The 24,264-nt window shown below is 38.6% G+C and overlaps 1 protein-coding gene across 9 annotated transcripts in view; it reads right to left on the reverse strand.

Moving 5' to 3' along the window:
* Positions 1-12,816, reverse strand: part of LOC129780626 (uncharacterized) — a 329,353-nt gene extending 316,537 nt beyond the window's left edge. For 5 of the 9 annotated variants that reach the window (XM_055789108.1, XM_055789106.1, XM_055789109.1 and 2 more), the window contains exons 1-2: positions 12,685-12,816; positions 2,426-2,927 (exon numbers count right to left, since the gene is read on the reverse strand). The gene's annotated coding sequence lies outside the window, so the exon portion shown is untranslated. Of the gene's footprint in view, positions 1-2,425; positions 2,928-12,248; positions 12,344-12,615 lie in introns of those variants that run through there. The other 4 variants (XM_055789102.1, XM_055789103.1, XM_055789101.1 and 1 more) reach the window with 4 other exon arrangements.
* Positions 12,817-24,264: the final 11,448 nt, after the last annotated feature.

Below are 24,264 nucleotides of genomic sequence, written 5' to 3' on the forward strand. Positions count from 1 at the left end.
TCAAAAATGAAGAATTAAAGTAAATGAAACAAAATGTGTCCATGTTACTTTCACGCTTAATCAGGACACATGCCCACGAATCAAGTTCAATGGAATTGCAGTATCTCAATCGACTGATATTAAATATCACGGTGTACACCTAGACCGCCGTCTAACCTGGAAGAAACACATAGAAGCAAAGAAAACGCAATTGAAATTGCGAGCAAATCAAATACATTGGTTAATCGGGAGGAAGTCGAAATTAAAACTGGAGTTCAAACTACTTCTATACAAATCCAAGCTGAAGCCTATTTGGCATTATGGCTGTCAACTTTGGCAAACAACTTCAGCAAGTAATATCGAAATCATCGAAAGAGTACAAAATAAACTACTAAGACAAATTACTGGCGCCCCTTGGTATATCCGCAATAGTGTCATACATCGAGACTTAGGGATGGCGACGGTTAAAGAAGAACTTCATAAAACGAGGAGGAAATTTGCGGAAAAGGTGAAGAATCATCCAAATCCAGTAGCAAGGCGACTCGGTCAACCTATGGTAGCACGTCTGAAGGAACCTTAATTATTTGAACGTGGTCAAACGTTAGTGTTGTGCTCCAGCACACATTTGAAATTTTAACTGTAAGAATTGATAACAAACGTAATACATTATTATGTTAGAACTATATGCATAACCAAATATTGTTATTTCCACATCAGGAAGATTCAATAAATGTATGTATGAAAAAAAAATTGCGATTTGAATCTCCAGCACACGGAATGGCATCATTTCTACCAAAGATTAAATGTTTTCTGCCAACGCTAGTTTGGGTGTAGAACTAGGATTAATCAAGAATGTAAAGCACCATGAGAAACGATAAAAATATAGTCATTTCCATTTCGAGTAGAACAAGTAAATAAATTGTACTGTCAACTTTTTTGAAGCCGATTTTCTTGCAGCCATTTTGATATTAACTTGCAACCCCAAAGTCGGTAGCGGGAAAAACTCGTATATTTTTTGAAGAACTATTTCAACATCGACAAAGTTTTGCCAGGCTCTTTCTTCCTATCTATCCCCTGGTATAATAATTTAATATAATACAAACGAAACGTTTTTAAAACCACCAAATCCTCATCAGACGCATAAAAGGCATCATCCTGAATCTAAAAGACTTGCAATTCGACGAATTGATAACTCTATCGATTTTTCTAGCTCTACGTAACTATCAGTTGGATCGAAACCGCCTATCTCTGACAAATTTTCCTTTCTGTGGTGAGAGCAAAATGTGTGTTTCGAAGACGCCACATTTCACATGCCGACAACACAAGACAGACACATTTAAGGCTCATTCAGTTGAATCTCCATTAGAGAACCGAGGAGCACTTCAAAACAGCGTCTGCTATATATAGTGGACTGGTGAGGGGGTGTTGGTAATATTGGGCGCGAAAAAAAATATATCTGTAAGCCGCATTCCTGTGTCTCTTGTCTGCGTTTTCTGTAGATTTTGAAGCTTTAGTCATATCATCCTAATGGATGCTTAAACGTCAACTCATTAGATAGATCCCAATAGCTATCCCGTAGAACTCAGCTTCCATGACCCGATTGACTCGCGTTGCTTAGCGAGAATCATTGAATTAAATTATGATGGAGAAGATTTTGCTTAAGGATACTTTACCACAAAAAAGGCTTCCAATATCCGCCGAGAATAGGAACAGAATAAGATGTAGTAAGTCGATTTCTATTATGTATAAAAACATCACTAGTACTTGAATTTGCATATTTCACATACTGCATCACCCAAGCTTCATTGACAAAATCGACCGCCTTTTTCAAAAATAGATAACGAAAAAAACATATAATCACTGAAATTGAAAATTGCGTTTGGAGTGAAAAATTCGGTTGCAGAATGGAAACAAAATAAGTGCGATTCGTGATTTTCTCGGAGCATAACAAGCGCTGATATAATAATCCATGTAACACCCGCTACTTCCATGCTTTTTAGGACAATTAGCGCGCTGGTCATTCATGCTTAGTAAGTATGATTTGCTCTCGCGCATTTACACAGTTAAAATGTATATATTTTAAAGTGCATGAAAGTGAACGAGGAAGTAACACATCATTTTCCCGCAAAACGAAAATGTGCAACACTTTGCAACGCGTATGTAAAAGCAGCAATTGAAATTTACTCATTGTAGTGAAACATGTAATTATGCTGTTGCGGTGCATATGGCGCGAATGATTTCCAAATAATGTGCGTTGAATAATTCGAAATTACCCATCCATCAGTAGACGATGTGGGCACTGGCATAACCCGTCAAAATATTCTCTCGTGCCACAACACATCACATCAAGCCGAAAATGTTAGTAATTTCAGATTGGCATCGTGGACAGCTGCGTCAATCAGAGGGGAGAAGGCTTAATCATGAAAAATAAATCAATTTCACTTACTTGTGGACACAGTTGTTGCTTCCGCGGAACGCCCTGCTGTATCTCCGAAATGTAGCTGATGAATGCTAGGAAATCCGTTCGATAAACATCCAAAATAAGCCTCGTTTCAGAATATTGCTGTTTTCATTCGAGATAACACATTTATTTGTTTCAATCGAAATTTTCCACAACACGTTTTTTTGTTGTTTTGTTCCGCACACAACTAAAACACTCTTTGATTTGTATCAAATTCTTGGGTTTTATCTCACCTTTCTTTATTTTCGCGCCTTATTTATTTGCTCATAAACTATTTGTTGCTATTTCTGGTTAAACACTCGCCGTTATTTTGCTTTCTCATTTATCAAGACTTTTGACATTTGAGCACTGGTTTAATTAAGAACATTCTTTCACAGATTTTTTTACAAACACTTCGCGAAAACGCAACAGACTACGCACACTGTTCACTGTATTGTTGTTAACTTTATGCTTCTTGTATTTTTATCGCACGAAGAGAAATCAGCGGCTGTAATAGAAATGTGTTGCATTAAACTTCACAAACACTTTTTGATCGATTGCTCAGTAGAGCTCAACAGTCAACGGATTGATTTTACCACCAACAGATCAGCATCTAGATCTATTCCCAACGCGAAAGACGAGTGCTAATAACAAGGCAATTCCTGTGGGCAGTGGCTGGCAGTGTAGATGGAAATTTACATAAAAAAGGTCACCGGTTTCTTCAATGCATCATATTTCACTGATAAAATTGTTACACAATCCGATAGGTAGGGGAACCTGCCGATTCAGGCGCACCACATGTTAACTTCTGGTCAATAATCTAACACTTTTATTCCACGATCCCATTTGCGAAGCTTGAGAACAGCACGATGAAAATAAAACCAAAGGCTTACTTCCTTTCGCAAACTGGCAGGGAGAACGGAACAGCGACCCGTAGCATTCCACAAACGTGACTACGTTTTTCCAAGGCTACGAAAAATGCCGTAGTTACAGGAGGAGATTCCACATTCTCCACAGCATCCGAGCGAGCGAGTGAGTGTCACATTTTGGTGCGAAAGCAATAACAGTCAATACACATGCGTACTTTGTAGCTGCTCTCGAGGGTGGCCTATAGGCTGAGAAAAAGGAGATATTTTGCTTCACGATATAGCCTTGTGTTATAATACTCGCAACCTACTACATGGTCCCGGTATTTTTCATTAGATGGTGCCACTGAAAAATAAACAAAATTCATTTCGAGAGGTTCATCTCTCACTAGCTTATGTGTGAATTTTCATGACATTTCGTTTATTTTTTCACAACCTACAGTTGTTTCAGTATCACTACCTGAATATTCGTATAGAAAACCGAAAAATAGGAATAACTTATTTTGATCATACATTGTTTTTTTTGGGGGTCTTCGTAACCACATTGGTTGCGCGTTCGCTTAGTAAGCGATCGATCGGGAGTTCAAAACTCAGGGCCCTCATTGACCATCTTTGTGTTGTTACAGAATAACTACGACCACGCAACAATCATCAGCGATGGAGATCGATCCACAATCGAAATAAGATCGATTCATCCATACAACTGCTCTGCTCTGCAAGACACATCGGGCTGCTGTTCTATAAATAACTCAACAATGATCAATCAACTTTTTTTTATCTGTATTTTAGTGACTTTCAACACATTTGGCTGGTTCGTCACTTTGCTTCCATTTTTGGAAGAATGTCGGGAGTGAGAATTGAACTCGTGACCTTTAGCATGAGAGGTATGGATGTTACCACTACGCCAGATCGCCTCCTGATCAATCAACTGTCTCCGCTGTCCGGTCTAACTGGATAATTGGATACTGAAGGAACAGAAGGAAAACTCCTAAATGGCTACTGTGTAAATGTGTACCATACGCAATGGTATAGAAGGGAATACTCAACGCCGAAAAATGGCAACTGTATAATGTGCTAATTGTGCTCCCGTGGCCGAGTGGTTAGCGTCATAACTAACATGCCGGGTGTTCGGGTTCGATTCCCGTTCTGGTCGGGGGAATTTTTCGTCAAATAAATCTCCTCCGACTTGCACTGTGATCACGCGTATTCTAGAGCTTGCCACTCAGAATGCATTCAAGGCGTGTTATTTGGCATAGAAATCTCAACTAAGTACTAATAAAAATGACGCAAGTAATACTACGTTGAGACGGCGAAGTTCCTCTAGGAACGTTAGTGCCATTGAAGAAGAAGAAGAAGAAGAAGATAATGTGCTAATTATAGATATGATAAACATGTGACATGTACATGATTAAAATTCGGCTCTGTTACAGCTAAAATGCTAATGACCCTAAAATAAACAAAAGGGATAAAAAAACATTGTTTTTTGATGGGAAAAACTCCAAAATGTTATTTCACTTCTGCTCTTTCGAGAACAACATTATCGGTGATTTAATGAATTGAAAATGGGCCGTACAAGCACCGCACATGCACCTCGCTCTGGAAGGCCGGACGAGGCTACGAATTCAGAAATCGTAAAACAAGTGCATCGACTAGTTTTGAACGATCGTAAAGTGAAGTTACGCGAGTTAGCTGAGGCCGTAGGCATCTCAAAAGAACGAGTGGGATTCATTTTGCACAACATTTTGGACATTAAATTGTGTGCCGTGTTTACTGACCGTCGACCATAAACAGCGGCGCGTTGATGTTTCGACAGCCGGTTTGGCGTTGTTGAAGCGTAATCGAGTGGACTTCTTTCGACGTTTTGTGACAATGGATGAAACGTGGATCCAATACCACACTCCTCAGTCCAATAGGCAATTTGCAGAGTGGCTAACAAGCATATTTCGAAGACTTAGACGTTTCGTACTACAGAAATGGAATCGAAATGTTGGAAATTCGCTATTCAAAGTGTATTGTCCTCAAAGGAGACTATGTTGAGGAATAAAACAGGGCAAAGATTGTCATTAAAAATCCCGGGACTTTTCATTCCATGTGTAGACAGTAGAAAGTTCTGTCCGTTTTCATTGTATCCATTTTTTCATGAAAATTTGTATACATTGAAGAAAAGTGTATGAAATCACGGTAAGCATTAGTTGTCACGGTAAGTTCATTTGTTTACATTATGGCCTCGGTGAAATCCGGAATGCACAGTATGTGACCTTCTGAAATGGTACAGGGAAAGTTTGATCATCGCCCAAAAGCCCGAAAGCGGCGAAAAAGGCAAATGTTTCGCGATACTACGTACAAGAAGCGAAGAAGAAGGTTGGATTAAGAAGTTATAACGATACGGGCGCCGGCCCGGAAAGCAAAGCAGAATATGGAGATAAAAAGCGCTTATGGAAAAAGATGAAACAGGGTCCTTACATACCTTAGAATTTTTCGATCAAATTTCGAGACAAGAACATTATTCTTCGGTTTGGTGTTTTCCGTTGTGAACTGAGAAGCAAAACTTTTGCTACTTCTGATGCCAGCAAGTTTACCAGGAAGAGTGTCTTTGAAAGATTTTGAAGCAGCATGAGGTGGATTGCCTATTCTGGTCGAACATGACAAGCTGCCACTGCTCAAATTCCACCAAACAGTGGTACAGCGAAAATGGCGTTACAGTTATTCTCAAGGAGATGAATCCAGCTGATACTCCGGAACTAAGAATCATTTGAGAAATATTCGTAAATTGTGAATCACATACTGAAGAAGCGTTCACATCACATACTGTTACGGATCCAGCTTAGATAGCAGAGCTAAACATAAAATAACATAATCAAATATCAAATTTGTAGCGCAACGCACATTTGTAAAACAAAATAATTCCAACAGGAGGAAACCACATGTTTCGCTTCCATTTCTTCAATTGTTCTATATAGCTCGCAAGATAAGCGCGTCAGAGATAGCGCATTAGTCAAAAAAATAGAAGTAAATATAAATATTATTAGCTAGTTGTTTCTTACTTTAACCTTTTTCGTGGGAAGCATGTTTTGATAAGACCCAAGGCGAGAGCGCTGTATGGGCCACTCGAGAGGTAATGAAAATGGTTTTGTTTAGGTCTCGCCTTTTATCGCACATGGAATGAGCGCGAAGGGCAGAGAAGGAATACGGCGAAGAAACTAAAATGTTTATCTAGGATCACAGGAAACAGGAAAATATAGATATGGATTTCTTTGCTGTTAGGTCCTAAAATCTTCACCAAGTTGAGCCCCTTTAGCGACAATGAAGGGTGGAGACCATAGGATGAACTTTATGTAGTAAATAGACAGGCAGATAACCGATGCGGTTTCGGCGATATATTTTAAGCTAAAGTAAGCATTCGTGTATATATAGTTCGGATTCTCACTCAATAAGTTAGTTCAAATCCTCAGTTCAATCTATTTAGACAAACCAGAAGGTTCATGATAGCAAGGAAATAAACAGTTCAATTTCGGAAGCAAACTCGGACGTTTTATTATTTATTTATTTCTCAAAATCAAGTTAACCATCAGGATCAAGTCAGCCGAGTCCAGCCAACCGTACCCGACCAGCCGAATCCAACACCAGAACTCCTAACAGGGAAAGAGTTCGAAAACACTGGTATGAATAACAGAGCAAATCCCAAACCGAAAAGCCACTTACTCCACCCGGACGGACCATTCTAGAGTCGTCGAATTCTGAAGGGTTAATGGTTGCCCTTGTCGGGGTTTGCTGAAGTCAAGGAGAACGCAACGCATCGTAAATTTCAAAAAGTTTACGGAGATTCTGCTCTAAGTACTGTGATTGGTTCCGTCGCTTCAAAGACGATGATTTTGATGTTGACGACCGTCCGCGTAAAGGAAGACCAAAAACCATCGAAGACGCTGAATTGGAGGTATTGCTCAATGGGATTCCATATCAAATGCAAGAACTTACTTAAGTATTAGGAATTACACGCCGAGTCATTACCAAACATTACCAGACATTGATCGTGTTTTTAGTTTGTGAACAACTTCTCCAGTGACCATGAATCAAGGAGTTTCTTCATCATATCGTGAACCGGGAAGTCCGGCATCAAAATCAATTGATGGAATTCAGCCGAGTACTGCGCGCAAAACGGCTAAAACGACAAAGTTATCACTAAGGAAACGCTTTTCTTCTTTACGTACGAAGAATTGGCCTCCAATTCCTCATCATCCAAAAATATCCACATTTGTCAATGAGTGTTCCCTTGAGGATCTGCCAATAAGTGGACGTAAACTGGGTTCTAGTGATCCAGGATTGGCCCAGGAAGTCGTGAATTATATTCGTAAGCATTGATCTGCCTCTATTCGTGACTTGACCAGGAAGATTTGGTTCCAGTATGGTATGAGTATGATTTGAGTTGAAACCCTACAGGAAGCAGAAAGTACCCAAACGAACTCCGGAACAGCAACATAGTGCTAAAACGAGGACTCGAAAGCGTGTTCTGGATAATCCCAACCACTGGATTTTGATGGATGACGAGAAATTTGTCAAGGAGGACTCCAGAATACTGTCGAGGCCTCAGTTTTACACTAAATCATTTGGAGAGCGTATCAACTACGGATACGACCGTGGTGGTGTAGAAATTCTACCAAAAGATGCTAGTCTGGCAAGTCATTCGCAAATGTGGCTTGCGATCCTCTACTTTTGTCCCAAAAGAGACCATAAATTCTCAATTTTATCTGGACGAATGCTTGAAGAAGAGATTGCTTCCATTGTATAGAAAGCGTAACCCACCTCATCTCCAAACGACTCTTTCTCCAAATCTACTCTTTAGTGGTTGGCGGAAAACGACATCATTTACGTCGAAATAGACATCAATCCACCAAATTGTCCCCAACTGCAACCAATCGATCGTTACTGGGCAATTTTCTATAGCGTTCTACTATAGCGAACACCACTACATAGACAAGTGCAGAGCGAGAAATGATAAAAGATAATTAAGTCATCCTTCGGTCACCATTTGCGGAGAGCGAATGCGAATGGGAAAAGAGATAAAACGAGAGAGTTTTTGTTTCTCACTGGAGCGGTGTTGCTAGTAAAACTATGCGGTCTATATTAATATATATTTCTAGGGGAAATATAATCTGACTACCCTTTCCTTAGAGTCTATCTAGCTAAATAATCATATAGTTGCACTCTCATAGACATTCGCTGCGTAGTCCGTATGAACCTGCTGTTTCATGATGCATAGAGTAGGTTTGGGCGATCTTTACAAAAAGATCGATCTTGTCGAATGAATCGATTTTCCAAATGAGGGATCGATCCTCTGATTAAATCGGTAGCAAAGAATCGATCTTCGCCGAATCGATCTTTAACCCTCCTGTACTCGCGTGCAAAATCATAACACGTATACTCGCGCACGGTGTCACAGACCGAAAATTGAACTTCTCTGTAATGTTGCCATTGTGTATTTTTCAGGCTTTATTAGTATTCATTTGAGAAAGAGGGTATGATTGAATGAAAAACTCAAAAAAATATGTTTTCTTCATCTTTATTATGTTTTAATTGTCATCTGATTCAGCCTCCTTTAAAGTAGAGTATTTTTTGATACTTCAACATAAATATCGCAATTTGAATTTTTCACTGTTGTTCATTAAAAGTAAGCAACTGAATTTAATTCATGGAAGTATAAAGAGCTATAAAATAACATAAAAATGTTTTAATCGATTGTGGTTTCATTGGAGTAAGAATCAGAACATAGCATAACGGCATGTTCGAAACAAACATATTTTTTTACATTTCATGCAATTGTTGCGTGTATTTCGGGTCTTTTATCGAAGAGGAGAATGTATAACGACCTTCTAGATAATTACCAGATGATAAAGGTTCTGGAATATAAAGTTTGCATATTTCTAATATTCTTTGTCTCCGTTTTCTTGGTAAACTAAGGATTAATGCCTTTTTCTAGATGGGGCATAAAAAGATGATATAAAAGGATTTCTAGGAACTTCCTTTTCTTTTTCTTGTTTTCTTGTCGATATTGTCCATTATAAAAAAGTATCCCCGAAACTGTAACTGTCAAAAATTACCATAAGCTACCGATTAGTTTATAGTTTACTGTTTACAATTCTTCCACAAGTAAAATTCTTTCACAAGTGTGTAGATGTATGACCATTATATTTAGCGAATAACTATACGAAATTCAAACATTTATATTTTGCTTTTGAACGTATGAATCTAACGACGAATATATCGACGAATAGTTAATATATGGATCCGTTCAATCCAGTTACAAAAGGGACTGAAATCAAATAAGAATAGTCCGGTAATGATCTTCTGCATTATATTCAATAAATATTCCACGCCACTAACATTAATTTATACATTTCATTCAACAATATTCTAGAATATGAAAAAGGCACTTGTCCAAAAAAGTTACTCCTATACTCGCGTCGGTGTGTCAGACCGAAAGTGTAAAAAAAGTGACACACGTCCCCTTCTTACCAACACATGCGATACGCTAAACGGTGACGAACGACGAATAACGAAGCTAAAGAGAATCGCAAAGTCGTAGTGTTGATATTTTCTGAGAAATGAACGAATTATTGATTTCTCGGTCTGACATACCAATGCGCGAGTATAGGAAGGTTAAAAACTTAAAAGTTTTTTTTCGATGTATTTGCTTATTCGATATGAATATCGTCTTTTCTTCAAACAAGGAACACAAATTTCATATTTCTATTCAAACCATTCCCATAAAAGTCAATCGTGCCATAATTTTGCATCTCCTCAGTAGTTGCCACTAGTTCTGTCTCTGTCAGCAATTGTACAGAAGTAAACCATAGAAGAAGCGACCCAAGTGTTGACATTAGGTTTTAAAAAAATGTACGGTGGCCTTTGGTGAGACAAAAAATCGATTTACACTGAAAAACAAATCTACAAAAAGTTTTTCTAAGATCGAAAAGATTGAAAGCAAAAAAAAAATCGATTCTCTCGAGTACAAAAGATCGATACAAAAAATCGGAAATCGGAATGGAAAAGATCGATCTCTTATGAATTGAATGGAATTGAAGTTTGTAGAACTCCATATGCAGCATTCCAAGGGTTTCCTCTGAAGCGAACAAACGCACTTTGCTTGGATAAATAAGACCGTATCCACATTAGTAAAGTTCCTGATATTGTCAAATTATTCTCAAATGCGAACCATTCCCCAAGCAGCAGAGCAATATATTAAAACTCAGCCTCAGAATTAACATGTTCTGTTGATTGCTCGCTGTCTAGAGTGACACCGAATCACTGACAACATTCTTAAAGAAACAATCCACAAATTCTACTGTACATCACCTTTCACAGAACGACAACAGAATATCGTAACCGAATCGGTTGTGTGTTTATACTGACGCACGGAGCAATGTCGCATGTGGATGAACGATAAACACAACAACAGAAAAATTAACTCTTCGGTAGGATCATTTTGCGCAATGGATTACTCAAGAACGAATATTAGCCAACCGCAAATCGTGGGTCCATGACTACACAAGAAGCAGAAATCGAACCATGATATCGCGCGCATATAAAACCTGAGGGTTTGCCCCTACTGACTCGCTGGCTGGACCGAGACTAGAATTGAAATCCATGCGAAAGCGAAGTCTGAATTAATGATTAACTTCACGTTTCGTGTCTGCTTTGCTTCCACACATTAATACAAGCCCAGTACTGTACAGTTTTTTTTTGTGCATATTCTGAGAATTCATTCTAAAGCTACCAGCTTTTCATGTCTGTTCAGCACGATAGCAAACCATAGACTGAAGAATTGCCGCAACGGAGGAATATTGATTAAGCTACTTCTTTGTCCCTTTAGATAGAATGACGCCTGATGGTAGCCTTAATTGTTTTCGCATTGGTATCAGTATATTCAAATTGCGATTTGGTACTACTTTACCCGTTCTTTTAGACGGCAAAACATGGGGAAAAAATGAACAAATTAAAACGAAAGATTTGGCGCGTTCAGATAATTGTTGTCCTTTTTCCTTTTAATAGCTTGTTTAAAAAATATGCCATTTCATTTATTGCGATAGATGTGTGGAAACAGTTTCAATCAATTGATCTTTGCGATCAAGAAATGGTCGAGTTAGTAGCGTTCAAAATTTTTCATTATGTTTTACATGTTCAGTGTTTATATTTTCATGTGAACCCCTCATATCTGTCTGTTAGACGTAGTCCTACGTTAAGAGAGAAGAGCAAACATTGCTGAATAACATTTAGTTACAGTGCCACAAATCGCTAGAAGTGCGATTTGTGGCACTGTAAATAAATTCAGCTGTTATCCCAATTGAAATGAAGCTACACTATTCACACTATTCCACGGCATAATGAAAAATATACATTATTGTTTTGAAATTCAAATGCGATGTTCACGTGGTACAAATATAACATTGCTTTGAAATATTTCCTCAACGGTGGGGCTCTTAGAAAAGATATGTAAACAAATTATATCATAAAACTTAAAACTCCTCAAAATTTTTTAGTCAGAAAAGTGAAATTTACTTATCCTAAAAGTCGCTCCACTTGAGCAAAAACATAACATGTCCAGCGCCAGTAGTAATGGATGCAGGAACAACCGCACAACCACACTTCCGAGTTAGTATGTGTTTTCCCCAGAGAGAAAAAAGCGACTTGAAAACATGGGGATGTTCCGGAACACACCGCATCTCGGGAGAACAAACGCGGAAAATCGCATTTTTGCAGGAATTGACCCCGAAAGCAGCAGCATTTCAGTCAGTACAATGGAAAGGACAATATTTCTCTCTATCGGAAAGTTCGCACACTTGTGTTGGTATATTCACATCCCAGCATCCAGCATCCGTCGCCATACTCTGCCCACCGGGGAAAAAGCGCAGGTTATTATATTTCTTCGCACTGCAAATCAACGATGCGTTTCTTGCGCAAACACGAACCAAAGAATCAAGAGAATCACACCAAAAACACTCTTCTCGTGTGTACACAAAAGATTAGTTGTAACAACTGCGGAGATTTGATCAAATATGCATCAAAATGTGAAGAACAGAATCACACAAAAACAAGACGCCAGCTAGCACGCATACATGCTAAACAATTTTCTCTCTTGCTGGAACTGTTCGTATTGCTTCCTCAGTAATAGCACTTCTTCAAGTCTCTACCCATCCTACTCATCGAACGCAAACGCTGCGCCGGAGGTACTGAATGGCCTTCTTTTTGACCCCGTCTGGCCCAGAAGGGAGACGTCGTCACACACGCGCTAGGGGGGACGCAAGCTGCAGTAGAACGATAAAACGCCAGATCCACCTTGGTGTGGTAGCTGAGCCACAATTTAACGAGAGCTTCTAGTGTAAGAAACACCTTTAGAATACATACACTCACACACACACAAACACGATTTGAATTGAATTGAATGGTTTCCACGATACAAAATAATCACGTTTTCCCGAAAAACCAACCGCCGCGATTCGCGTTTCAAACTGGACTGTCTCTGTTTGGATGCCAAACGCGTACAGCATTCAGACTCGCGGTATACACGGTGAATACTTCTCTCTGAGCGCCACGGCAACGGCAACCTGCGTCGTTATGCGCACATGCGCACACCCCGCGATCAGATTGCGAATAACGGTGAGCGCTTTTGTCTAGACAGTGTTTATGTGGGGTTCACCAAGAGTTCACGCGCAATACGCATGAGAAAGCACGTGGGGTGAGGATAGTATCTCTCGCTCACATAGGGAAGGAAGTTAAGCGAAAGCAATCTAATTATGTTGTGTGCTACCGGAGGATTTTGCAGGATTTCTAAATGAGAGCATCAAAACATCGAACGGAACACAGTAAACATTACAAATCAGTAAAAAGTGATTTGCTTCGAATATGTATACATTTAATCTCTTGAAGCAATATTTTGACATTAGAGAATGTTTACTGTGCTGAGAAGAGACGCAGTCGTACGTATGCTTCAAACTCAACCATTGTCATGAAACGATGTCGGCAATTTTTTTTCTTCATTTGCAAAACACTACCTTTTACTGAGGAAATAATAGATCTGTTATTAACACGTTGAGTGCCACGGTTTTATAGCGATTGGATGGACATTTTTAAACGTATTAGGACCATCGACTTATTATAGTGGAAAGTATTTTTGTTTGGAAGAGAATGCTTATGAGCTTATCTATCTATATATATAAGAATCTATCTATATATATATATATATATAAATCTCGTGTCACGGTGTTTGTTACCGAACTCCTCCGAAACGGCTCGACTGATTTTGATGAAATTATACTCAAAATACTTGGTAGGTATGAGAATAGGTTGTAAACTATATATGATACCGGTAGGATACCGATAACCATACATTTAATACCGAATAGGGTGGCTCTATGCAGAAAAAAAGATCTGGATATTTTTTTAAAAAATTTGACTTCATACCATACATATAACCTTAAATTTTGACCCCAATTCCCTATTTTTAATTGCGATTTTATTATTTTTGTGTCAAAAATATTCTATAAATTTAACCGTTGTTCGTTTTTTCAACAGAACGAATTTATTTAAGTTGTTCTTGACTGATGGCGTAACGCCCGCTTCATTGAACATCCATCTACAAATACACAAGTAACATCAATTCATCTAAAGCAGGGAGCATCTCTGACGAGCTGGAAGCCTTTTTGAATGAGCACAATGAGTTATCGAAATTCTTCAAATCACATTTGCTCGGATTACAAAATGACAATCACGCTATTGCCATCAACCCTGATAAAACATCAGCTGGAGAGCACGTGTGTAGATCCAAAGCACAAGCGCTGCTGGAATCATGATAGCACGGTGACACGAGAAATTTAATGCGAAGAAAAAACCAATAATCTGGAATTCATCGTTGACACACACCGTTCATACGACCCTCGCTATGTTCTTCTTCAATGGCACTAACGTTCCCAAGGTTTGCCTTCTCAACGTAGTACTACTTGCGTCATTTTTATTAGTAAATAGTTGAGATTTCTATGACGAACAATACGCCTTGAATGTATTCTGGAGTGGCAAGCTCTAGAATACGCGTGACTACAGTGCAAGTCAGAAGGGTTTCTTTAACGAAAAATCTCTCGAAGGATTTTTATGTTTATCATATGGTGATTTGACATGGTCAAGAAACGCCAATTCAAGATATCGTAAGCTGTGCCAACAATTTATGGTCGACATATACGCGAAGGTAGAGATTGAACGACTGCAATTCTTACTACACAATCAACAAAAGCGGTGCGAGGAATAATACATTCACTTGCGAGACACTATCATGAGCAACGCCGACACAGCTTTAGTTATAGCCAGGCCAAAGCGCAATGCATTGTCATGACATTGCGCGTGTGTTCAAACACAAAATGAAGTTCGATCATATTCGTCCCCACATTTTTTGTTTTCCTTTATTGATTTAATTAGACTCAAGTGGATAAAGAGCCACCATCAAGCAATACATTTTAAAACTATTTGAATATATTATAACTACATAATTATTAACTTAAGTCTAATTAGCTAGAACTACAGTGCAATATAAAAAAAATATAATTTATTCCTTCGTTGACTCGTCGGTATTATCCTTGTCTTGAACAGTGCCTGTGGTGGGTCGTAACAACTACATCGCCAGTTGATGTAGCAACGGTATCCTTTGGTAGTGAGTGCCTCCTTGTTATGTTAATAGCTCCTGTAATGATCTTATCTCAACGGGTACTAAGTTCTGCTTGTGTAATAGGAAAGGAAGGGAGAATGGACAGTGGGAGTAGGAGATGCGACCTAAATAATAACATTAGCGCTTCTTAGGAAGACATATATGGGGAACATAAAATTAGGATCGCGAGTAGCTAAGATATCGCGAACTGGCATGCGTGAGTGTACTCCTTGAGCCTCTAAATCGGCAACCAGTTTAATTCTTTCATTGCAAAATTCATTACATGACCAAACAACGTGCTCGATGTCATGATATCCTTGACCACAATTGCATAAATTGTTAGTAGCAAGACCTATGCGGAAGAGATGCGCATTTAGCGCGGAATGATTGGACATCAATATGGACATAGTTCTAATAAAATTTCTGTCAAGATCTAACCCTTTAAACCAGGCCTTCGTTGAAACTTTGGGGATAATAGAGTATAGCCATCTCCCAAGCTCATCTCTGTTCCATTGGTTTTGCCAACTGGTGAGTGACTGCTGTCGGGAAATGGAGAAGAATTCCCGATACGCTATTTGTCTTTCAAAAACTGTGCCCTGCATACTACCCATCTTTCCGAGTGTATCCGCTTTCTCATTACCAGGAATAGAGCAATGGGAAGGAATCCAAATGAAAGTGATTCGAATACTTTTATCAACAAGAAAATTCAATGCATTCCTAATTTCGATAAGAAAATATGATGCTTTCGTCTGTTGTTTCAAAGATAATAAAATAGTGATCAGGTGGTAAGGACTCAATGGTCTTAATTGCATGATATATTGCAGCCAGTTCGGCAACATACACTGAACAAGGGTCTTCAAGTTTATGAAAGCTAGTGTAATGTTCATTAAAGATACCAAAACCAGTGGATCCGTTGATTCTTGAACCATCAGAGAAAAACATTCTTGAAGAATTGATATGGTTACATTTTGAAGCGAAAATATTAGGTATTAACGATGATCGAAGATGATCTGAAATGTCTCGAGTTTCGTCCTTCATAGAAAGATCAAAATCAACGGAAGATCTGCAAAAGTTCGGAAAGCTAACATTATTGACTGCTGAAGGTTTTATGTCTTGAGAAATGTAATGAGAGTACAGATCCATGGATCTCGACCGTTGGTTCAACTCGAGAAGCTCCTTACAATTCTCAATTACTAATGGGTTCATGATTTCGCTTCGGAATAAGAAGCGATAGGACAGTTCCCGTCCCCACATATTGTTGGTTGTATTCTGTTGAATGTAAAAAGCGCAATTTTGCATTCTGTTCAAGCTCAAGTCCAATCGAGTTGAGCAAATGTGACAACCTTGCCACGCAATTCGATGTAAACAACATTGGTCTCCATGTTCCATTTCTATGAAGCAAAAATAATAATGGTTTTTCGGGTGGAATAAACACGCAAAATTTAGCATTCAATAACATTCAAAACAAATTTAGCATCCAAACGAAATCGAATAATAGTTTTCATTCAAATTTCAACAATTTAGAATTATTTCCGGAATTATGCCGATCAGATAGAGAGTAAATTGAACCACAAATACGAATGACTTATTTTGACCATTGTTTCGCGACAAGGCGAACGAATTTAAGAGTGTAAAAGTCGATTTCGATGGAATTGTAAAATCCGATCACTCATATGCATATATGAATATTGAGTTCTACAAATCGGTGAAGAGTAATAAAAACATCCATGAATAAAGGAAGCAATATGGCTGTGTTTCAAACTTAGATTACCGATGTGTATACTCCTCGATTGAATGACACCGATAAAATAACGCGATTCCAAACAGGCCGATTAGTCAGCTCCATTGAAGTTAGCTGGCGTATCGCTGTTTTCCAATTTATGAACGAGACCAAGCTGTTATGAACTAAGCCATGTTGAAAATCACATGCACGTATTTTCTAACAAGGAGACAGCAATAAATATTGATTTTTTATATTTAATTTTTTCTACTTTACGACAAACTTATATTACTTTTTTCAGTTGACGTTTAACTTTTAAGAGATCAAACATGTCAGTTACGTTAATGAAATACACCAAGAAACATCATATAACCTTTCGTTCAAATCATTTTTTTATCGGTCACATTCGATTTATTTTAAAGATCGTTAAAATATTCAAACACACTTACAATACATTAGTGTGTTTTATTCAACACCCAAAATATTCACTAGAAATAATTTATTTGGCAGAACAACGTTTGCCTGTTCAGCTAGTATATATATAAAAATCTCGTGTCACGATGTTCGTGGTCGAACTCCTCCGAAACGGCTCGACCGATTTTAATGAAATTATGCACAAAACGTTTGTCAGACATGAGAATAGGTCGTAAACTATATTACATACCGATTACCGTATATTTGATACTTGATGATTAGGGTGACACTATGCAAAGAAAAATAAATTTTCTGTTTTGTGTATTTTTATATAATTTGGTTTCAGAAAAAAAAACATAAGAATTCAAATTTTCATCCTCCTAACCCCGTCCTGTTTGCGTTTAATTTTTTCTTTCGCGTTTTTAGTATTTTTGTAAACATATTGTGTATATGAATAAAAAAAATTAACCGCCGCTCAATTTTCCAACAGGACGAATTTATTTTCGTTGTTGAATGACAAATTGCGCTGCGTACGCTTCATCGAGCTTTCACCCACACATGCGAACCTCAATTCGTCTGAAGCTAGGGGCATCGACTAGGTACTGGAGACCTTATCGAATAAGCACAATTAATTATGAAAATCCTTCAGATCACACATGCTCGAATAGCAAAATGTTAAATTCATCAACACAGATAAATTATCAGCTGGAGAACACGTGTATTGATTCAATGATTCGAATTAATATTTATGAATATGTAGTTACAAGAGACGAAACAAACAAGCGAGCTCGATGGATTTTTATTATCGAACAATGACCCAACGCAGCTAGGGCAACGTCATTCTACGATGTCTTGAGCAGTGCAAACAATTCATGGTCGGCATGTACGCGAAGGAAGAGGTGAACGACTGCGATTCCTGCGACACAATCGACAGAATCATCATGAGTACGAAAAAAATCACCTGCGAGAAGCTATCAAAAGCAACGCCGACACAAACTTTGCTATTGCCAGGCTAAAACGCAATGCATTGTAATGGAAATCGATAGTGTAATTGCGTCGGAAATTCCCTGTTCGTCTACTGATCAACTACTCACCCGTATTCTGAAATACGATCGAGTCAGAATAACTTGAACGGATCGCATTTTTCACTCTGTAATCCGTTCGACTCAAGTTTAATCAAGTTGTGATAATGTGATAATGCATGGCAATTTGACAGTAAGCTTCGTGTTCTATTTCTGAAAAATAGAAACGGATTTTCGGGTGGAATAAACACGCTTTTAAAACGAAAAATATTCATGAAATTAGCTATACTCTTTAAAATATTTTTCGGTCTGCTAATCTGATAGAGAGTGAATTGCTCCAAAACTTCTATTTTTCAGCAAGGCAAAGTTGTCGCATTTCCATAGATCGATTAAATTTGAGTGGAATACATTTCAGAATGCAAAAGTTGATTTCGTGCGAATCGTTGAATCCGATCGGCTTTCAGACCAATCGGATTTCGGAATATGGGTTAGTGTTTGATAATGTTCTTACAAACATGGTTCATGGTCCATGCAGTGAGCTGAAGCTTTTACCGCCTTGAGTTGCAGATCGAAAGCACAATCACAAGGGTAGGTGGATATCCAATATAAAAACGAATTAACAGACAATCATTGACAAATATCAGTAACGCAGACGTTGACGGACAGGAAATCGTAGGGTAGTACCATATTCGCCATAGCTGAGCAAAACATTCAATGTTCAAATTGATGTTGCGTTCCGCTGTTCGGCGAAAAGCAGTAAATTCAAATAAAAGTCCGTAAATAAGGGAAGCAATATGGCAAATTTAGAATATCGATGTGACCACTTCTTTATTAATGACAACGACGAAATAATGCGCCAACATTGCGCCAACAATTGGTCGGTATATCAGCACTAGGGTTACAATGGATGTATGGGAAAAATTTCATAATCGAATTTCAAAAACCGACCATGTACATTTTGTTTATTGGTCCAAAAAAAAAGACCTGGGCAAAATTTCAGCTCAAACGGACATGATTTAGGGGTGCTCAAAGCGCTCAAAGTTTTGATTTTTTGGTCACTCAGGCTAAGCCCCAAAAAGTCGATTTTCGGCCAAAGTTTTTTTTCGTGATAACACCAGCTCTCGACGTTTTATGTATTTTTAAGTCATTTGGCATCGAAAAAAAAATCGATTTTCTTAATTTCAAGGATGAAAAAATCAAAATTTTGAAAACCATGTACGATTGAGCTGAAACTTTGCACACATCTTTTTTTTGGGCTAATAAACAAAATATACATGGTCGGTTTTTGAAATTTGACATGACAATTTTCGCTGCCACCCTAAAAAGCACCAATGAAGTTGTCTGTCAAATCTTTGGTTTCAAAATTCATAAACGGGACCTAATAGAATTCATGAATTTGGCTGTTCATTTAGAAACCCTATTCTTCTCTAACGAGACCATAATTGAACAAAATTAATATTGATTTTTATTCAATCACCAAAATATTCACTAGAAATAATGAAGCATGTTGTGAGCATGTTGCATCAGATATCAAATTCAAAAGTACGATATCAACCACTTATATTTTATTGATGGGTTGTCCGGAAATTTCTAATATTTCTAATCGTTTACCATTCTGAAGATAGATATCTGACTCGATGCTTCAAAGTTGTCACTTCTTCTAGCTATTTGGTAAAAATCTGCTAACCAATGGACATCGAAAGTTGATTTGTGCCGTGAAAGATTTAGAACCACTCAGAACAAGTCAGAATCCGTACTGTTCGTCGAGCAGGATGTTGTTCTCCTCAGTGTGTTTTACCCTTTATCAGGTCGTGGAAACTAGGCAACGAATCGACTCCAACTTCAGAGAACAAAATCCTTACATGGGGAATAACACATATTTACCATTGATTAAAAATTAACTATTGAAACAGTTGAAAAAATGGGTGGCAATATAGTTGTCACTGTTCGTTAACCCAGTTTGCCGCTGCCATGTAAATCCACTTTATTGCGCCTTTGGTTATGCTTAAATCAAAACAATATTTCTAATGTAGCGAAAAAATGTTTTTTTATATAGAGCTACAAACAAAAAAAATCAAAATTTGAATTTTTCATCAAACACACCATTTATTTTATTTAAAAAAAACTGCATGATCCTACACAATAGATCCTAAATAAATCACTTACAGTGAAAAACTTATCAACTTGTAGCACTTTCAACGAATTCAAACAGAATCTCCTGAAGGCGCTCTAAAATCGTGGTTTTGTTACATAAAAATGACTCACAAATTAAAACCGTACATATTAAGCAGCCTTAAAATAATTGGAGTATTTCCAGATACCTTCAGAAATTTTTGGTTGAGTAAAATATTGACATAATATTCCAAGTGTAGCGAATAAAATATTTTTCGATTTTTTTTTTTACAATATACAGTGTCGAACAAAACATTACCCTTAATTCCGCGAGGCGAATGAGATGAGATAGCTTGAACCACTACATCCTCGTAGGCGAATGGCGTGACTATAGTTTGTCATTAGGTGAGATTTGAAGTCGTGACCTCATATGTTATTGACTGAGGCATCAAAAAGAAGTTGAAAAGTAAGTTATCTTCCACAATGAAGCGAGAAACTTTGCTATCTAAAGTCACTCGCCGCGTGGAATAAGGGGAATTATGACCACTACTCAAGCAAAAAAAAAAGAAAGTGACATAATATTGAGAAAATATAATCCAATCCAGTACATTGTTCGAAGAGATTCATAACATCTGTAGTTGAAACAATAATCATTCATTAAAAATGCGTTTTAAGCATAATCAACAACTAAAATGAGGCGACAAAATTTTGGACCAGTTCCTCGTTTCGTCTATTTCGAGTGTTGTTTGGATCGATTTTTGAAAAAAATTATTATTTCTCGGTGGTATTTTGTGTTCCGTGGATCCTTGGTTTCAATTTTCGAATTCTAGTTGCTGTTATCGAAAAATGGATCGCGCGCATAATTGCACGGAAACCGCAAAATGTCCAAGGCAGGCAGCAGCCAACGCAAAATCGCAGAGTACTTGGGACGATCCAAAATCTTTGTGTTCAACGCATTCCGCGATCACGAAAAAACCGAAACGACTGAACGCGCAAGGAAAACGACCGCGAAGGATGACTCTGCCATAAGGCGAGCCTTTATGAAAATCCCTTTGAGGCCTGGAAAAAAATCCGGGACATACTGAACTGGTCCGTGAGTTCTCGGACAGTTCAGCGGCGGAGCGGTGGAGTAGAGGCTAGGCGGTAAAAGCACCGGAAGGTACCGATGTTGACGCCGAAGCATCTAAAGGCGCGGCTGAAGTATCCGAAAGACTACTTCGATTGGATCGGTCCGGAGAAGGAAAGCAGTGGCGAAATATACTGTACTTCTCTTGCTACGGGGTTGGCCCCCTGTACTGGGTGGATAAGATCATGAATCAGTACCTCTACGCCCAAAACCTAAGGGATGTTATGCTGCCACACGCCGAGTGGGAGATGCCCCTGAAATTGCAACAACAAATAACAAACAGATGATAAAGTCGACATCACGGAGTGGCCAGCGCAGTCACTGGATCTGAACACTATAGGGAACTTGTGGGAGATCGTGAAAAGGTTGGTGTACACGGAGAAGTCGAAGAATGAGCAGCAACCAGGGCCCGAAATCTTCGAAGGTGAAAAATGAAGACCGACTCTACTCTCAGTAGCTTCGCTTCAACTAGAATTGCTTCGGCAGTCGCCCACAACAAAAAGTGACTTGACTAGAAAATGAATTGACTAGTGTTGCCTAGCGAGGGTGGCTGGTGAACTAGTCCAGTCAGCGGTTATTTTAACTGACTCGACTAATGAATACAAATCTGCCTCTTCGTTCAACTGACTTCAATCCACATTTCTACTCCCCTAGGAACGAAATGTATACCCGTGTACGCAATCTTATTTCTACGTCCATATAAAGAGGAACGAAAGCATGATCTTTGATGCAAAAAAGAAGTTACCCCATCAATGGACGGTTTATTGTTAACCCATCGTGAACTCAAACCAACGAACTTAGACATTTATCAAGTATGCTATAAAGGTCCTCGCGTTAGTATTAGTAAATAGCGTGCAAAATAGCGCGCACACACTGCACGCTATTTTATACGTGTGAGTAATTTTCGTGTACGATATAAAAGAATCTAGCTCACCTGTAGCGTATTTCAAACCACGTTGAACTCAAACATCGATGCATGCACACGTACATGGAAGAGAGAAAGAGAGGAACGAATTCGTTTTGGGGGAAGTCACTTCATAATGAGGATAATTTGACTGGGAAGAATGAAATGATGCCCGACTGACTGTTTAGTCGTTTTGGCGGAGAAACTGCGTGAAGAAGCCGAAAGTCATTACTTACTGACTACGGACATAGTCAGTCAGATAGTCAACAGACTATCCTCAGTTGACGGTGACGGAGAGCCCTGGCAGCAACTGTGGGATAGGATCCAAACTTGTTGGTACACCATCCCGGTACGTGCAAGAAGCATGTCGAACCGGATACGTGAAGTGATGCGTAACGAAAGTTACACCATGAATTTAAAAACCGGTCTTCATTTTTGTCGCGTCATTTTAGTTGTTAAGTATGCATTTGTTTTACAATAGTCATTTACAGATATTATAATTTTTTTCGAACAATGGAAATAAATTATTATAAGTGGATTGAAGCACTGGATTGGATTATTTTTCTTAGAGTTTTATCGCTTTCTTTTTTTGCTTGAGCAGAGGTTTTAATGTTTTGTCCGACACTATAGTTACCACGACCACATTAAGGGTTAAGGAGTGTAGTGAGTGTAGTGAAAGAAGACTGATCGAGTGATCGCTTAACGGATTTGCGAGATCTTTATCCGGCTTGAGGATAACAACCACCTTGAATAATTTTCATCTTCAATAACCAATTTCTAGACGACAATAAAAAATCTTTACCGAGAGAGCTTTTGTTTTTAGGTTGAAACCGCCATCGAAACCAGGAGCTTTCATGTTGGGTATTCTTTGTTCGATTTCATTTGCAGTTTTTTTATGAATCCAGGGAATCCGAGCACACTCGCAAGTTGTGGTAAAAAAGGGTATAAAAATGATGATACTTATATCATGGTTGGCCACCACTAGGCTTAAGACGGCCACATGATTCTAGCCGTATAGAGGATTATTGTTTTCGGCGAAATTGTACTACACAACAAGGCCTTTTTACTCTGGAGCAAGCGTGACAAGAGTGGGAGGAGTTATTTTCCGTGAATTACGTATAACATGATTGGTTCCCGGAATAAATCGCCACAGAAAACGACTGCAACAGAAACCACCGCTTATAAAATGTGTAGTAGGCTATAAATATTGTGGCGCGGTATTGTATTTCAAAACAAGAATTAACCGGGCAAACGTATCGCCCCAGGCAAACGTAACGCCCCGGGCAGACGTATACCGTCCGACGCTCGCTAGAGCTCGGTCGGACATTGCTAAAGGATCGTATCCTATGTTTCAAACTAACCGGGCAATCAGTGGATCCCAGGTTTGCGTGCGAGACACCGCCGCTTCCGACGGCGGGTCGGCGGTGGACTCGGATTGCGTCATCTTGGCGGCATGGGCCGCCTCGATTCCTTATCCTCGCCAAATGGGGACTTCGTCCCCATTACATTGTCCTCAGAATAAATTTCGAAAAACGAGAACAAGAGAATAAATTTATAATAGAAATGTGAGGCACATGATGTTTTTCCCGCGCCAAATATTTCTAGCCTACTACACTTTTTCTAAGCGGTTGTTTCTGTTGCAGTTGTTTACTGTGGCGATTTATTCCGGTCACCAACATGATTAATGGACAACCATTGTGGAATTATCATAATAAATAATTATTAAGGTAAATGATTTTGGTTTGTCCAGTCAAAAATATGATCATGGTTTGTCCGCTTCTTTAAATGCTCTAATTCAGCGCACCTGTGTCAAATTAGGTATACGAATATTTCAAAACATATAAATAAAACTATCTTTTTCATGATCTACAGTAGTTTTATAGTACACCCATACCTCGCTATACGGCTGCTCTTTATACGGCATTTCGCTATAACGGCCTTCTTAAATTAAGGCACGTTTTCGATAAACGGCCTAAAATGTTTCGCTATAACGTC

Source organism: Toxorhynchites rutilus, chromosome 3, assembly GCF_029784135.1.
Source record: "Toxorhynchites rutilus septentrionalis strain SRP chromosome 3, ASM2978413v1, whole genome shotgun sequence".
Classification (NCBI taxonomy): Eukaryota; Metazoa; Arthropoda; class Insecta; order Diptera; family Culicidae; genus Toxorhynchites; species Toxorhynchites rutilus.